At 41.6% G+C, this 17,403-nt stretch overlaps 1 long non-coding RNA gene across 1 annotated transcript; it reads right to left on the bottom strand.

Annotated features, from left to right (window-relative positions):
* Positions 1–1,074: 1,074 nt before the first annotated feature.
* Positions 1,075–16,398, bottom strand: LOC148048188 (uncharacterized). The gene is made up of 3 exons (XR_015696016.1): positions 14,918–16,398; positions 2,674–2,882; positions 1,075–1,596 (listed from the first exon to the last, which is right to left on the bottom strand). It is a non-coding gene; the product is annotated as an uncharacterized LOC148048188 (long non-coding RNA).
* Between the last annotated feature and the right edge of the window lie 1,005 nt (positions 16,399–17,403).

The raw sequence follows: 17,403 nt of genomic DNA, 5'->3' as shown, positions 1-17,403 counted from the left end.
TTCTTAATATACAACAAATGATCTCTTCTTCCCATATCTCATTTGTAAACAAGTCTTTAAATCCTTTTTGTTCAGTTCTGATCAGCAAAATTTTCATTAAGGGTTACCATAGTAACATATTCATTTTCACGCTCATCAAATAAACCAACTTTATATTCCTTCCTTGCCTCTAACAAACTTTATTTCTTTTCATTTTTTCGTTCTCTTCCCACCAATTCTTCAAAGTTTTAACAAGTCTTTTTTTTTGTAAATCCAATATAAGAAAGTTATCCAGGACCCATTTTTATTTATTACTTGTATATCATTTTTAATTATTAAGATATCATCTAGTTTCATTTGTATATCCAGTATAGCATCTTTTCCCATATTATTCTTGTAGTCTTATAACTTTTTATAATCCATTTCAGATTGTCTCAGTCTTGTCGAGTCATGGCTTACCGGTATTCCTCTTCCATAACATATTTTAAACATAATCTGTCTATAATGGTAGACTCTTAAAATTAACTTTGGGTGCATTGTTCACAAATATACTTCAGTATATTCAGTTTAAAATATTTTGCTCCATTCTGAAATAGTAAGTCAAATTTAAATGTTTTCCTTTCACTGTAATCTTTAGTTCCTTCTGGTTCCCTCTACTGTCCAACTTCAAAGTCCCATCCTATCATCTTTTTAAAAAAATAATTCAGTGAAAGCATTTTCCCATGAGAAAGATTCTAATAATTAATTCCAAACTATTATTTCAAATCCAGCTGGATCCTTGGTCCATGTGTACTTTTTAAAATCAACATTCTACTCTTCCTTTCATTGATTTAAAACAAAATAAGCCCTTAAACCTATATTTAAAACTTCCTTCATTAGACTGAAAGAAACTCACCTGGTACCTAGTTACCTGGTAATTTATTGATCCAAAGCAGTGGTGGGATTAATTTTTTTTTACTATTGGTTCCGTGGGCATAGCTTGGTGGGCGTGGCATGGCCTGATGGGTGTGACTTGGTGGGTGTGGCAGGGGAAGGATACTGTAAAATCCCCATTTCCTCCCGATCAGCTGGGACTCAGGAAACAGAGAATAGATGGGGGTGGGGCCAGTCAGGGGTGGTATTTACTCAAAATTTCTCCTGCCGGTTCTCCAGAACTGGTCAGAACCTGCTGAATACCACCTGTGATCCAAAGGTTCCCCATAGTGGAAATGCAGTTAGCAAGCAGTGGACAAGTAAACTCAGTGTCTATTAAAGTGCTTACCATGCTTTGAACAGGATGGCTATTCCCTCATTTCCCAGAACCCTGCTGGAGACCACTATCTTGTTGTCTCCTCATGAGGAACAATTGTCGGGAGCACTTGTGGGTGATCTCAAGTCCTCACCATGTCCAGAGAAGAATTACAAAGAGCTGGTCTACTTGCTGGATTTTCATTCCATCATGGTCATCATTTCCAGTTTTAGTGGTGCTGTCTTCAGTTTGCCAGTTCATCCACGGAAAAAATGATTAAAATTTGGCAGTGAGGCATTATATTTCCAGCAGAAGGAAGAATTTCTTCTTTTTTAGAAACAAAAATCTTCAGCCATGGTGGCAGATGTAGTTTTTATTGCCAGCTCCATCTAGAAGTTGTATTAAAATCAGTTTTTAAGATGGTCATATGGTTAATTTGGCATTTTCTTCATATTTTGTTAGATAATAGTCATCTTTCAGTTTCAGTTCCCCATGAACTTGAGTTAGGACTATGTTTTCTCCAGTGACCAGGGGTGAAATGCTACTGGTTTGGACTAGTTCGGCTGAACTGATAGTTAAAATGCTACCCATTCACCCGAACCGGTTTTTCCGACAATCAGCTGTGATGCATGATTTCTAGCTAATCTAAATTCACATGGCACAGTGGATTCCCACCCCACCCCTCACTGTTTGCTTACCTTTGCAGGCACACTCTGTGGTCATACGCACATGCTCACATTACTACTGAACTGGTAGCAAAGGTAAGTGGATTTCACTCCTGCCAGTGACTGATTCATATTGGCCCTCCAGTGATGTAAGAAAATGAAGAACTCTCAAACACCACCACCTTTAATTTGTCTCTAGGGGAAAGCTTAGAAGCCCTCCTTCAAATCTTCTCCTAGCCATTAAGTCTTCACCAACTGCCTATTTTGCACCTCATAGTGCAATAGAGGGGTAATAATTCTGACCTACTTTACAGGGTTGTGGTTAGCGTTCCTGGCAGGGTAAAGATGAAACATCTTGAGCATAACAAATAAATATTAAAAATTAATATTAGCCCTGCCTGCCCACTTAATAACTGCATTTCAGAAATGCTATCAAAGCCAAAAAGATGAGCCAGTAAAAAAAAAAGCTGGCAGTTGAGTATTAGATTTGCACAGAAAGAAGAAATGAAGAGAGAGTTAAATTACTTATTTATTTACAGAAATATGTTTGCCAGTGAAGTGCGTTTCCCAAGCAGTGTATTGAGGACAGTTATGCTAGTTGCACAGACACTAGTGGAAATAAATATCCTGTATCCATAGTGTGGGCATATTTGGAGACTATTCAACTATTATTTTCATTTCTCCTCTTAATAGTAGCGCTACTGCTGCTACTTCTCCTACTAGATTTTGGAGTTTGGTTAAATAACGTTATGCTAATAAAAGTAAAAGATAAAAGATCCATGTGGACTAATAGTAACTTACTGGATATAGACATGTAGTTTTCTGGCAATAAATTAAAATGATCTGCTGTTGTCTTCTTCTGGTTTTTGGCTTCACAGCATGGACTACAGCCTTGGCTGTCCTGATGATTCCTCTGTTCAAATGCTTACCATATCTAACCCCACATAGCTTTCCGAAATAGGTTAACCTGTCAGTGTGCTAGTGACATCAAATTCCTAAACAGTTGTGGACTGGACAAAAGAAAAGAAATCTAGATAAGACAGAAATAATTCTAGTGGTGAGCTACAACTTTAGGACTGTGAAAGTTCCGACCTGTTCTAAATGGTGGTCACACACTTTGCCATCTTGAGATTAATTCTAGATTGTTCCCTCATCCTTCTACTCTGAAGCCAGAAGCACATTTTATCAACTTTAGCTGATACACTGGCTGCCCCCAATCCTAGATAATAATGACTTAAAACCAGAGATTTCTTTACTGATAACCTCCAGGTCTGATTTCAATTATGTCCTTTATATCTTTCAGAAATTTCAATACATTAAAATGCTAGACAGCTTAGCTTGGTGTCTGAAATAGTCCCTAAAGACCATGTGATAGTCATTTTGAAATCTTTAACTTGGCTGTCAATTTGTTTATAGGTACAATACAAATGCTGCTTGCTATTCTTAAAAGTCCTAAATGGCTTGGGCCCGAACATCTACAAGAGCCCTTTCTCCTGCAAGAGACTTACCCACCCACGAAGATCCACCCAGGGAAGCTCACCTTCCAGTCAGTCCTGACTGGAGGGATATATGGGGTCAGGCCTTCCCTTTGATTATGCTGCATCTGTGAAATCCATTCCCCAGTAGATATGTGCCCTTGAAGATGGCTTTTAAAACACATCTTTGTCAATTGACCTACATTCTTTAATTGTTCTGGTTTTTTTTTTAAACACTCTGACCAAAACAACAATATTTGTTTATTCATTCATTCATTCATTCAATTTCTATTGCTGCCCATCTCAGTCAATGACTCCGGGCAGCTTACAAATCCAAAGGTATAAAAACAATTGAACAATAACAAACATTCTAGACAACAAAATAAATACACGCACCACACAATTTTGTAAGATTTGATGTTTTTAATATATTGTATCTATTTAAAATGGTTACAAGTAGTCCTTATGCAACTATCATCAATGCATGCCAATTGCCAAGCGTCTGAATTTTGATCAAGCGACCATGGGGGAATGCTGCAATGGTTGTAAGTGTAAAAAACTGTCATAAGTCACTTTTTTTCCAGTGTTTTCCTAACTTTGAACATCACTAAACGAACGGTTGTAAGTCAAGAACTACTTGTACTTTTGGATATCCTATACATCACGAAGGGTCCAAAAATCAAACCAAGGCATTCATTTATTTTGGGGTTTTTTTTTAATGGATCCAAAATGCATTTTCAAATCATTGGCTTGGGAAAAAATGTCGAGTGAACAACTTTCTAAATTAGGGAAGAGAATGCCTTTGTGAGGGGTAGGTGTTAATTCGAGGTATAAGAAATGATACGTTTGAACTTTTCTGATTCTTTTTGCAAGTTTTAAAATATACTAGTTAAATCTATTTTATTGCTTTTGAGTGGTGGTCTAAAAAGGGATACAGCTGTCACCTGCATCTTGTCCTGTGAACTTCTAATGACTAAAGAGCGGCAAAAACCTATTCAATTTTTACAAATATGGAGGGAGTGCATAATGCAGATTGTCCTTCTCAGATATCCTACCCTCAAAATGACACTATAGAGAACTACACACCAAGATAGCTAGACACAAGAACAGTTTTTCCCCCAAACTCCATCCCTCTGCTAAACAAATAATTCCCTCACCACTGTCAAACCATTCACTAAGGCTGCATTACTATGAGTCTTTTCATTGTTCCTATCACCTGTCTCCTCCCACTTGTGACTGCAGGACTGTCTTTGTATCCTTACTATTTATATTGATATTGCTTCCTGATTGCTTATTTGTACCCTACCACTATCATTAAGTGTTGTACCTTATGATTCTTGGCAAATGTATCTTGTCTTTTTATGTACCCTGAGAGCAAATGCACCAAAGACAAATCCCTTATGTGTTCAATCACACTTGGCCAATAAAGAATTCTATTCTATTCTATATCAATCAATAATTGGAGGGATATATTAGCTGGACATAATAAAAACTTGAGGTGATTGTCAAATGGCATCCTTGAGCTACAGGTACTTAAGTTGTTGCAAAAGAAAAAAAGAAAAGAAAGACCTAAGGCTGCTTTTCATTGGGAGGAGGATGTTACTCACATTCCTGGGTCATTTTCCTTGTAAGACCTCTCTGTATTTCACCTCTACTCCAAGGCATCTTCCAAGAATTGTGTCATTCAATAGATTAAGCAAAGGACATCAAATCTTTAAACCGCTTTCTCCCCAGGCCATTATTATTATATTTTTTGGCACTCGTGTGGCATTCTAGATGCCTTGCCTCCGACAGTGATTTTGGATCCAGTTCCCCATGTGACTCAGAAATCTGGTAAACAGATCTGTTCCTCAGAGGGAGAGTGAAGGAAGAGGAAAATGATTTTCTGAAGAAGTCTCAGTGGGTGGAACTAGAAACCAGGGGCAGCTCTTATCATTAGCATTTGTGTCAGAGAGCAGCTTGAAAAAGGTAGCCAGGTGCTGGAATGTTCCCCTTGATACCGTTTGTAAATGGAAGATACAGTAGACTATCTGTCCTAGTCAGTGCTGAAATAAAATCTAACCAATCAGCTTTGAGGCATAAAATGAAGGTGGGGAAAGTAGCTTTCTTTTGCCTTCTTAGACAGCAACATGTTTTGGGCCAGTCTTTGCACTTCCAAAGCCTCACAAAGGGTTAAGAAGGAAGGCAAGCAAATACATTTAAAATTGGCTGCAACCTAGCTAAGTGAAACAGAAACAGGTGTGCAATGAAAGAAAATGTGCCGGCAAGTCTATTTGTGCACATCCATTTAGGATGCTCAGCTGCTTGAAACAGGTGCACTCTTCAGGTAGATATGCCATTTCATCAAGCTTTGGGCTTCATTGCATAGCAACCTACCCCAAGGATTCTGTCTCCAAACTTTTTATTTGGGACAGAGCCTATATCAAGAACACTGGGGCAAATTCCAGAGTCAAATGGCAGAGCGGGGAGGCATTATAAGGTGGCAAGAAGATTTGGGTGGCTGAAGGTGAGTCTGAGTCTGGATTTCCCAATTCAGTAGCCCAAATGTTTGATTAAAGCCAGGTCTGGAAGCTATTTGCAAAAGAAATAATTTTTGCCTTGATATTCAGGTTCACATGTGATATCAAGGTTCATCCCAGTTTGGCTTTACGAAGAAAATGGAGCCTTTTCTTTTAATCAACTTGTCTAAAGATATGCATTTTATTCAATTTTATACTACAAAAGGATGGTTGGGATTTTTGCCTCATCCAGAAATTAAACTTCTAGTGATCCATTTAATCTTAAGTGAACCATCCTAGATCCAAGGGTTGATGCTTCCACCTGTGCACTAAAGACAAAAGGGGGTGGGGAACAGGACAGTCTGGAAGATCCTCTCGCCTTCTTGTGTTTAAACTTCAAAGCCCACAATTTGCAGCCAGGCAAACAAATTGGGAACACATTTGCAGGACATGAAGTTGCATAAGATGGATGGTAAGGAATCAGGGCTTGGCCTGCTGGTTTTGATCAACCAGAACTGAAGCCTCAAATTGCAGCTGTTTCTGGCGGATCTCTTTGCCGGGAGCTGCAATGAAAGGCACCGAGTTGTTTTTCTATTGGATGCCTCTAGATATCATCCTCAATCCTGTAGCTGGAAATAGGTTAGCTGTGGTGGTTTTTCCCAAAAGGAGGGACCATTTTAAGGATGGGAACTTTTGCTTCTTAAGAGAAAAAGACCAGTTATTTTGTTTTAAAAGCCTGCCAAACCTGTTTAACCAGAAGATGGGATAACTATGGGTGGGTGTGTATGTCTGTGTGCAGGGTTATGGGCCATGGATATGCAGACCTCTTGTCAATAGTTTTTTTCCCCCTGCTAAAAATGCCAATAGCGTTTGCTGTGATTTGTCTGCTATCATACCCAGACAAATTATATAAAGTAGTGTGCTTAGGCAAATAAAACTTAAGCATATTTCATTGCAAGTTAAAAATAATATTGTATGTGTTCCTCCTTTGGTGTGGTGGCACTATATCTTCCATGGTTTTCTTCCTCCAAGCATTTTCAATGACTTTTGTGTTAGCACAGAAATTCTCAAACTATATGTTGGAAGTCACAAATAGCTGAGAAAGGAGTCCTGTTTTAGAAATGACAACTCAGACTTTGGAGTATTACTAACTTCAGTGAAACCACTAGTTTATTGGGTGAGAGGGAGTATAGACATATGGATGCATCATTTTACGTTGCAGCAGAATCAGAATTTAAGAAAGGCTGCATTAACATTTTTAGAAAGCTAGTCTAAAAATATTCATTAGACATTAAACTCCATTGACTTACATAGCAAGTATTAATAATTTCTCCAATCTGCCCTGCCATGTACTCGTCTGATTGTAACACACCTCTCAAGTATCTATGTGCAACTTTCTTTAGCTTGAGAATAACTCTGATGGGAAGATGACTCCCTGTTTACAGGTGGGAAACCTTTGAAATAATTTAGGAGCATTCAAGGGAGGAATAAATGAAGTAGGATTTACATCAAAGCCTATTCAGAACAAGAGCACTACAGTATTCCCTGCTCATTGGAAAGGCATTGCTTCTATAAGACAAGAATTGGGAAATAATTTGAACCAAGAATCAGATTTACTGCAGGAATCTTGGAATTGCATGCTTTGAATGGATTAGGCCACAGTTCAAAACAGACATGGGTACCACATTGTGTGGTTGCCTCTGCCTTTTCCAACAGTCACATCTACGTTCTTCATTCACTCAACCACAGACACTGGAAATATTTATTAAATTTGATTAAGAAGACTATTTTAAAACTTCATTGCAGAATAAAGATGACTTTTTGAGAGGCATCCTAACTTTGGAAACTGGAAGGTCAATATAGGTTTTTGCTACATGATCACTCTGGATGCCCTGAAATCTACTACTTTGTGGATGTTCTCAAATTAAATCAATTTAATAATGTTTTATTAAATAATAAAAAAATGTCAATGTAAAGAGAAGTCTCATAATGCCTTAACTTTATCTGTGCATCACAATAAAATCATAATTATATCCTCGTGGAATTTGGCGTACAGTCATAATTTTGTGCTTCAAGCAACAAACTAAAATAGTAGAGCTGGGAGAATCAAATACTGGGTAGGAAAGACTCAGGTATCTTACCACCGCATTTTACCCTAAAAAAGATACAATGAAACATAGTATAAGTGTATACTTCAAGTCTGTTTCTGAAGTTTAAATATCTGGCTATCCCACATAATTTTCCAATACTCAAAACAAATTAATTTAAATATAAAAATAATAAAGGCAAGGGGAAAAAAATCAAATATGCCCTGAGGTTGAGGAAACAGAATAACATTGGATGTATTTAGGATAGATTTAGAGTTGTATCTTCAAAGAAGAGCTGTGAAAATCTGTAGAACCAAGAGCCAATTACAACTGTTAATGCTAATCTCAAAATGAAATTATTCAAATTAATCAAGACGACTTATGACTGGGATGGGGGGGGAGAGAGAGATGTCTTTACAATGAAAAAAAAATATTTATTTTTATTAACCAGGAAAGTAGCAGTCTCTTTTGCTTCTTCACCATGTCAGGAAAGAAAGGGCATGGTCTTAGAGATTGGGGAGCAAAGGAACTTTACAGCTCTCTTCATGTTGAAGATATATGTAAAAAGTAGAGGATTTCTTCTAGAAGGCAGCATTTCTTTGTATGTTTAGAACTGGCACCTCAGCTCAGGATGTGTCCTAAGTGGTGGTGGTGTGGAGGCGGGGTTGGATTTTTTGTTTGGCCAGAGGAAAACTAGAAGAGCTGACTGAAGCTGTGGCCTTCTGCTGGCATAGCCAATAAAACCTCTTGGGCTTTCCCCTCTCCTACACACAAGAGTGGACCTGCTCTGGCTAAGTCTTGAGATCTTCTTCCTCCTGTCCGTGAAGCAGCAGCAACAGCAGGAGCTCAGGCCTCAGAGGATTGACCAGTTGTTTTTATTTTTAAGGAGCTTTTGTATGTGTGTTTGTCTGAGTGGGGGCAGAATCTAAAAGACAAACGGTTGGGACCAGCGCAGGAGGAAAAGGATCAGCAAAGAGTTCTTGAAAGACAAGTGAATAGGCAACTCAGGATCCCTCCAGGTTTCAGCAGAATCTGGAGCCCATCCACCTTCCTTCTTGACTTCATTCAGTAGGACTACAGGGCAGGCAGACAGCTGATAGGACTCTCTAGCCAGGGAGCTTAACAGCATCTCTCCAGTGCAAATCTGCCAGGAAGCCCCTCCTGGCTGTGTGCTCCCCTCCCTTCTGCCCTCCCCTCCCACCCAGCTTCCAATTCCACTCTGTGTGTTGCATAGAGCTCAGCATCAGCATGAATCAGTAACAGCAATCTGCAAAAACGAGGGCTGGTGCCTACATGTGAACTTTCCTGCGGACCTGCAAATTCTTAGCAAAGTTGTCATTTCTTCTCTCTAAAACACACCTTGCACATGCATGTTCCTGTACCAAAATGTCCTCCACTAGGGTTATTTATTGCGGTGTTATCAAATTAATAAAAATTCTATTCCCCTCCCCCCAAGAAAAAAGAGCCACCCGGGCAACATTTTAAGATTTTAATCGTCTATGGAAGCCAAACGGTGGGAAATGGAGAAATAAAGTCAGTTAATCATAATCATAAAGGCGCTCCAAATTGCAGAAGACGGCGAGATGGAAGCATTCTTGTTTCGTGTAACCTCACAATCGTATGGCTAACTTTCTATTAAGTGTTTGTGGCAGGTGAAATTTAGCGCCCCCCCCCAAAAAAAATCGATGTTCAGTTCGTTCACCTCAACAGGGGCATAAACCCGCTTCAATCGGTACTTCGCCCATAACGGGGAAGGGCGAGAGCGCAGCTCAACTGAGGGCAAGAAAGCGCGCGGAGTCAGTCCCGCGAGCACGAAGGCCTTGTGCCTGACCAGGCGGGGCGTTTTCTCGGAGAAGACGCCGGTTCCTCTCCAGGCCAACCGCGGAGATCCTTTCCGCCTCTCCCTTTCCCAGCCGCGGGATCCTTCGCAGGCGAAGCGTCCGGCGAGGCTGGGGATTCCGCGCGCGGCTTCTCAGGCGCTCGTCGCTTGCCTCCGGGCTACAGATCACAGACCTGGTGGGCGTCCCTCGGTTGGCTCGTCGCTCAAGCAGACAATGCTGCGCTCTCCCGCGGCGGAAGAGACGGCGGTGGTCAGGCGCGTCCGAAGCCTGGCAAGGCGGCGGCAGCAGCGTGCAGAAGAGACTCGGGCGAGCCTTCGAGGGGCGCGGCGGGAAAAAGCCCTGCAGCTCCAGACGACCAAGTCGGACTGAGTCGGCGCGCTGCAGCCCAGCGGGAGAAGGGAGGGAGGGAAGTAGGGGTGCTGGCCGTTAGACCAAAGCTCCCCACCTCCTCCAGGAAAGCAGGTTGCCTCCGCGGCTTCCTTTGGGGGCTTCTCGGAAGCATCTGGCCGGCTACCGTTGGAAAGAGGCTGCAGGGTCTTTCGGGGGGAGCTGGGGAGGAGGGCGGGAAATGGTGTGTGTGTGTGTGTGTGTGTATGTGTGTGTGTGAGAGACAAGGGAAAAGGGCATCAAATCTTTCAGCCCCATGGTACTCGGTCTACCGGGTTCTCTCTGCGCTCGGAAAAGAAAGAAGAGGGCCGTGAGGCAAGATTTGCATCAAATCTTTCTGCAAAAGGCATTTTAAAACCTCTACATCGAATGATTTTGTCCCCATTAATTCGGGCGGAAGAGTTTCAGACATTGCTTTTAAAAATCCACTGCACTGTAAAAAGGCATCCCAATTTGCACCTTTTTCAACTGTTTTTTTTAAAGATTTCTATGTCCTCTTCGTTATTTTAACAGTGTTTTAACTCTTTTTCGACACAAAAGTGTAAACGTTAGTTGAAACACTAGGCCGGTATTTTTTGAAAATTCTCAGACCCGTAGGTTACCCCCGCCTCCCAGCCGAGTTGTGATGGAAACGGAGAGGCCAAAATAACGCTGTTTTGCTGGGTTCTCCTCGGATTCCTTTAAAAAAAGGCCTTTCCGTCTCGGAAAACGTAAATGAGGCGTGGAGAGAACGGTTTTTTTCTGCACGCTTCTACTATGAAAAAATAGAAACAGGCACCTCCTGTAACTTTCGAAAACTCAGGACAATAACTTTGTTTTTACAAAAGGCTTTCCTCATAGGACGCTGTACTTCCACCACGTTTAAAATGGGATTGCCACCTTTAAAAGGAAATTAAAAACTAGGCTATTCACTAAATTTCGCCCGCCGGACTGGAGCGGGGTGAGGGTGTTAGGGGCCTTAATTTCATGACACTCAGAAAAGTCCGAGTTAATTTCACTCAACCCGCCCGGATTCCGCTGAAAGTGTCTCGCCCGCTCCGCCGCCCTTGGAGCGGGCTGCGTCCTGATGGCACGGGCCCCTCGATTTCTCTTCCCCACCTCCACCCTCCGTCTACTTTTCTTACTTTAAAAATTATATATCTTCATGTCACAACCGTTTTCCCTTTAAAAGCACAAACATCCAATTTGGCTCAGTATAATAAAATCAGCCGGAGATCCTTAAACGCTACCATTCCGCTGAATTAAGTTGTGAAATCTAATCTATTATATCCATAAAGGAGAATGCTTTCATTGTAAATTCAGGTTATAAAGAAAAACTCTACCTGAAGCAGTGGAGTCTTCCACCCCCACCACCGCCGAATCCCCCCCTCCCTGTTCGTATTTGTTACTGGATAGCTTATCAAATTACTTAAAAACGCCGGCCTCCCTTTCCCCCCCATATCTCATTGGAACCAAAATTAAATGTGGCAAGACGTCTCTTTTAACAGCATGAAAAGGTCATAAAGTGAGAACAATAACATGAAAAAACATAAGATACGAAATTATTCCAGCCCCTCACAAACGATGTTCTGTGATTAATTTGGAACTCAGCTTTCCAATATCTCAGCATTCATTTAGTCAGTCAGTCAGACACACACACACAAACAAATCAGTTGGAAAAGGGCTGGAATATATATGGATCTTCACCCACAACAAAGGTGGAAATAATTTTCCGGACCTAAGAATGTGGTGAAACCGCATGGCGATGTAAGTGTGGCTACCAATGGAGCTTCCAGACCGCAGACAAAAAAAGGGGACCAATTTTAAAAAGCAGCACTCCTGAAAATAAAAGTATCTTGGAATTCTGAAAGCCTAAAAAGAACCAGGGAATATAGAAGATAATTGGGGGGGGGAGAGAAGGGAGGCAAAGAAGAGTTGAGAACCCCCCTCCCCTAATATCTGAATAGACAAAAAAGAATTCCAATTTGGGACCACTCTTTTTAATAAATTTCTGGTAAAAAGTAAAAACAACACCCAAATACATCCATAGTAAATATCCCTCAAAAAGAAATTTAGAAATACAGAAATTTACAACACAGAAGAATCCTGCCTGGAAACTCCAGATCAAGGCATAAGCACAAAAATAATTATAAAACAGATCCAAAGTTTCTCTATGAAGGAGAGAAAGAGGTGAAAAGTGGGGGTTGGTGTCTGTTGGATGTAGCTTTTGTCAGATCTTGGGAGATTTATTAATGTGTGGCTAATGTCCCCAGTGTTTTATCCTCCTAAAGCCCTACCCTATTTCCTAGTCTAATCTTTTATTTTCATCTAATTATTTTTTTTTGCACTGCCACTTCCAACAACTCATGTCTTAAGAAACATGAGGCAGAAAGAGAAACAAGAAAAAAAAAGGGGGGGGGGAGATGAACAGGGAGGCAGACAATCACAACTCATCTTAACATTGAAGTCTAATACTCAGTTACAGAAATCTAACCAGTCTCCTGGAAACAATCCTGGCCATATATAACTGGGCTAAAAAAAAAGGAAGATCATCAAAATAAATTTAAATAGAGGGGGATAAATTTAAATAGAGGGTGGTGGGAGAAGCAAGATCCTGAGCCCAGGATAGGCAACGTTATGCAGTCAGGAAAATCTATAAAAAGAAGAGCACTTACTAGCCAAGGGCAGGCAGCAAAATCCCGATTTCCTAAAGAACAATACCAGTTCAAAAACTTGGCAAAATACTTGCATGGACTGATAAATGGAAAGCAGAGACTGACACAAAGAAAAGGGAGGGTGGTACAGAAACACCTTTTCTTCATTCTTGATAAATGTTTATCGAAGAAGGAAAATGTTTGTGGAATAAGGAAGGGTTTGTAATAGTTTACATGCATGGTTCTGAAGAGCAAGGACAAAGTTGCAACCCTATACAACCCAAAACAATATTTTATATGTATTTCCCTCAGTTAAACGCACCCAGAAAATGTGTTACTTTTCAGGGGGAAATAAAAGGGCGGGAGCCACGGAGCCATCATTTGAACAAAACAAAGCAAAGACCCGGTTAGCTTCATTTGCATTCTGGGTCAAAAATATAGAGTGGGAAAGTGTTTTTTTTTAAAAAAAAAAAATCTACAATCTCATCTTAAAACTGGAAGCAAATTTTACTCAAGTTTTTAACTGGTTTTATCTCAGCAATTGGATTCTATATATGCTCTATTCGAGGATCAATTCTCATTGAATGGGGGGGGGGTTATGAGGGAGGGTTCCCCCACCAGAAACTATTTCGAATCGAAACTGCAACTCTTAAATGTATCTTTTTAAATTCAGGAAGAGATGAAAAGCATTAAACATAACATAAAAATAATTACTTGCTTGCAAATTTTCAAACGTTACACAGTTAAAAGAAACAAAAAATTCCACTTAGTTTTGTACTTAGAATGGGGTTTTTCGTCTGGATAAAGAAGAATTATGAACATGGCCCAGTCAATTCTGTTGCAATAAAATATTTTTATTTTAATATGGTTAAGCAAATACAGTGTTATAATTGAAATGTTTTTGTTTTGTGATAATGTACATTTTAGTAGATTGCCTGCTCTCAATTTACAAACACTGAAGAATTCTAGTAACGTTAAGTATTGGTGAATTTCAAATTGAAATACACTTGAGCAGATTTTTCCTTGCCATTGGGAAAGAATATCTCGAAAACATCCAAAAAGTAAAATAGGCTGAAATATTTGCAATTGTGTTGCTATTGCTGGCCATACAATTATTTTTATTTAAAAAAAATGGAAACCAACTGTGGGCAGTTTCCAAACACAAAAAGTGAGCATGAATGAATGCACTGCATATGAAGCCCAACTATTCTGAAAGTCCTTTTTTTAAAGGAATATTTACACAATATTTTTCTTTCAACTCACTTATTACCAAGAATTAAAAATTAAGAATTAACAGTCTTACAGAAAATTATACCCCTTTCTCGAGCAATGTACCTTCATTTAAATTTAGGGAATCTCTAGGCTATCTAGAATGCCAGACTCTCATTAAATCGCTTCTGTACAATTTAAGGAAACTGTTTTTATATTTAATACATTGATACACTCAGCCTATTTACAGATCTATTTGCATTAAACATGCGTCTTGCAAATATTTTTACTTTTGTTAATCACACAGGCAGCTTTCTTTACTCTTGTTTTTATCTGAATCATTTCTAAGGGAAAGTGAGGAAAATTAGTAGATCAAAATGTCCACTCTCATCTAAACGTTACAATTTATTTATATCTTGTTAGCGTAACCAGCAATGCAGAAACTGAAAATATGGTTCAAAAATTGACCAGGCAACATCCCAAAACCAACATTTAGGGATTTAAAATACACATATACTATCCAGATATGGATAGCAAAAAAACCCACAAAAACTATTTAAACCAGTATTTTACAAAGTGGTCACTGTTTTTAAAAACAGTCAAAAATATTTTCGATCACCAGCATTAAAAAAATTAAAATTCTGGTTACCGATGCCTACTGCATTCTTGCAATTGCAATTGTAATTGTCTCTTTTGCATTCGAATATAATTCTTACATCGAGGCGGGATTAGAAAATACTATATTGTTTCGCATTATGGCCGTATCGATTCGCAGTATGAAGATCTTGGGTAAAAAAAAACTTATGGAGCCCTCGACTTTAGTACTTTAAAAATATTTTTTTCAATTTAATTAATATTAAGGGTGTGGATGATTATAGGATAGGGAGAAAGATATATTAAAAAAAAACTACGTACCTGCAAATCCAGAGCTCCAGGACCGTTTCTTTCCCTCCCCCCCCCGCCCCCTCCAAGAGCTATTAACACAAAGAGGTTCGGGGAAAGGCGGGGTGAAATCTGCACGAAGGTGGGGGCGGTCACCTACCCTTTTCCCCACCCGTCCTGCCCCAAGAAAACATGCAAATCCAGTGCGGATTCGCTCCGCAACCTCCGAACGGGAAGGGCTGCTTTCTCGTTGGGGTAGATAGCCTCCGGCTAAAATATTCTGCAGCTCCAGCTGGGAGTGGTGAGAGCCGAATTGGAAGCCGCGCGGATAATTAGATCTGATCCGACCCCTCTCCCTTCCCATCACCACGTGTTCGTGCAGGCCCCCCCTTCGCCTTCGTACATCCGGGCATGCCAGCCTCTTCGGCAGCTTGCAAGCGCGGGGGTCGGCCGGCCGCAGGATTGAGACTGGATCGCCTCGATTGCCGGGTCTTGGTTCCTCCGATCCTCGATCGCGGAGCTTGCTCTCCATACACCAGAGCTCCTAAATCTGTCCTAACCCCTTTTTCGTTTTGGAGGGAAGCGAGGGGGGGAGGTGTAGGTTTCCGAAAGCTTGCGAGCCGAGAAAGGATTCTCCAAAACGGTTCTCCTGCTCTTAAAGTGGCCATTCTTCGGTTTTAGAAAGCGACCAAGGGACGGTTCCTCATGGCCTCTCTGAAGCGTGACAATGCCTTCCCAAACTCTCTCCTTTCCTCAATCCAAAGCAAAAAGTTCTCTGGAGCAGCCGATCCCCTGCCAGTTTCTCCTCCGCCTGCGCCTGGCGACGCTTCCCCATCTCTCCTCCACGGCTTCTTTCTCCGTTGCAGAAGGGAAGCTGCTTTCGCGTTCCCTCCTCCCTTTCCCAGGCTTCACGGTCTTTTTTGCCTCTGTCCTCAGCGGCTGCATCTTAGCTGCAAGAGCTCCTCAGGATCCACGCCGACTTCTTCAGGGCCAAAGGAGAGGAATTATCTTTCGACTATGTGCAATATATAATAGATCATAATAAATAACGATCCCGCATTGGACGCTGCCCGAGAGCCTCCGCGGCCCGCCTTCTGCTTCGGGTCTCACCCCCAGGGACAACGAAAGGAGAAACAGCCACGGATCTGCGGGAAGGAGCGCCCGGGGCGGGCGGGCAGGCAGGCGGGGGAGGGAGGGAAAGGAGGGAGATCCAGAGAGAGGGGGAGGCTTTGCTGGAAACTGCCTGCCCTTCCCCTCGCTGGAGGTTTAATCAATGGGGACGCTGTCGCCGTTCTCTTAAGGCGGGACGGCTTCACTCAGGTCCGCAATTCAGCTGGAACTGGCACTGAGCGCGCGCTCTTCTTCGGCCTGCCGGGGAAAGCCGGCTCGGAAATTCCTCGGCGCTTCTCCCACCCTTAAATGCAGACAGACCGAACCTCCGGGGCCGCTCAAGAGCCCGGAACGCGTGTCCACCTTAAATCCCCGCCACCGCGCTTTTTCTCACCCATTCCGGCGCTGGGCCAATCAGGGAGACGTCTCGCCTCCCTTGAATGACTGAGCGCGCGCTCAGTGCCAGCTCTTTGTTTGCGGAGGGATGATCGAAGGGGAGGCCCGGCGTCTCAGCCAATCAGCGATCAGCCCTTGCCTGGGTGTGCGTGCTCTGAAATTCCACTTTGCCGCTCCGGGGATGCCCTTGCTAGCCGGCCTGGAATCTGCCGTGCTTTGCTTATTTATATTGGCCTTTCAAACTCACTCGGCTGTCTGTCTGTCTGTCTAGACTAGGGCAATAATGTGAACAGATCTTGCGATCTGTGAGCGTTTCAAGGGGAAGCGTATGATTGATGCTTCAAATGCGTCTCTTTAAAAGAGGTGACACCGCTGGGTTGCAAAAGTAAAGGGAGCGGGGATCGGCTTTCCTTTGTAGCCGCTCTCCCCAGCGCGACTTTCCAGCTCTTCCTGAGGCCCTCCGGACGGATCAAAGCGGAGAAAACACAAGCACTGGCTTTTTGTTTTGATGGGTCAAATCCCGATCAAACGGGATCTCCAACATTACCAGTTAAAAAGACTGGGTAACAGTTCCAATTTAATTATAGCTTATTCTATGAGTGGTCGTGTGTTTAAGAAAAATAATGTGGTACTGCAACCCCTTAATAGTTCTAAATTTAGCAGTTCCTTAAACAGTGACATAGTGTTAATGCTTGCTCAGAAGTAGATCTGATTGGTTCCAATGCAGGAGTGAAATCCAGCAGGTTCTGACAGGTTCTGGAGAACCAGTAGCCAAAATTTGAGTAATTCGGAGAACCGGCAAATACCACCTCTGGTGAGCTCCAGAGTGGGATAGGAATGGTGATTTTGCAGTATCCTTCCCCTTCCAGGCCCACCAAGCCACTCCCATAGAACTGGTAGTTTTAAAAAAATGAATTTCACCACTGTTCCAATGGGAATTATTCCCTGCTAAATGGGCATAAATGTATAGCCTTAACTAGTGAAAACAAGAAGCATCAAAATATGATATTTTG

Source organism: Thamnophis sirtalis, unplaced genomic scaffold, assembly GCF_051295495.1.
Source record: "Thamnophis sirtalis isolate CommonGarterSnake01/CBP01778 unplaced genomic scaffold, rThaSir2_p1.2 scaffold_3, whole genome shotgun sequence".
NCBI classification, from domain to species: Eukaryota; Metazoa; Chordata; class Lepidosauria; order Squamata; family Natricidae; genus Thamnophis; species Thamnophis sirtalis.
This window is presented reverse-complemented; position numbering and strand designations above follow the sequence as displayed.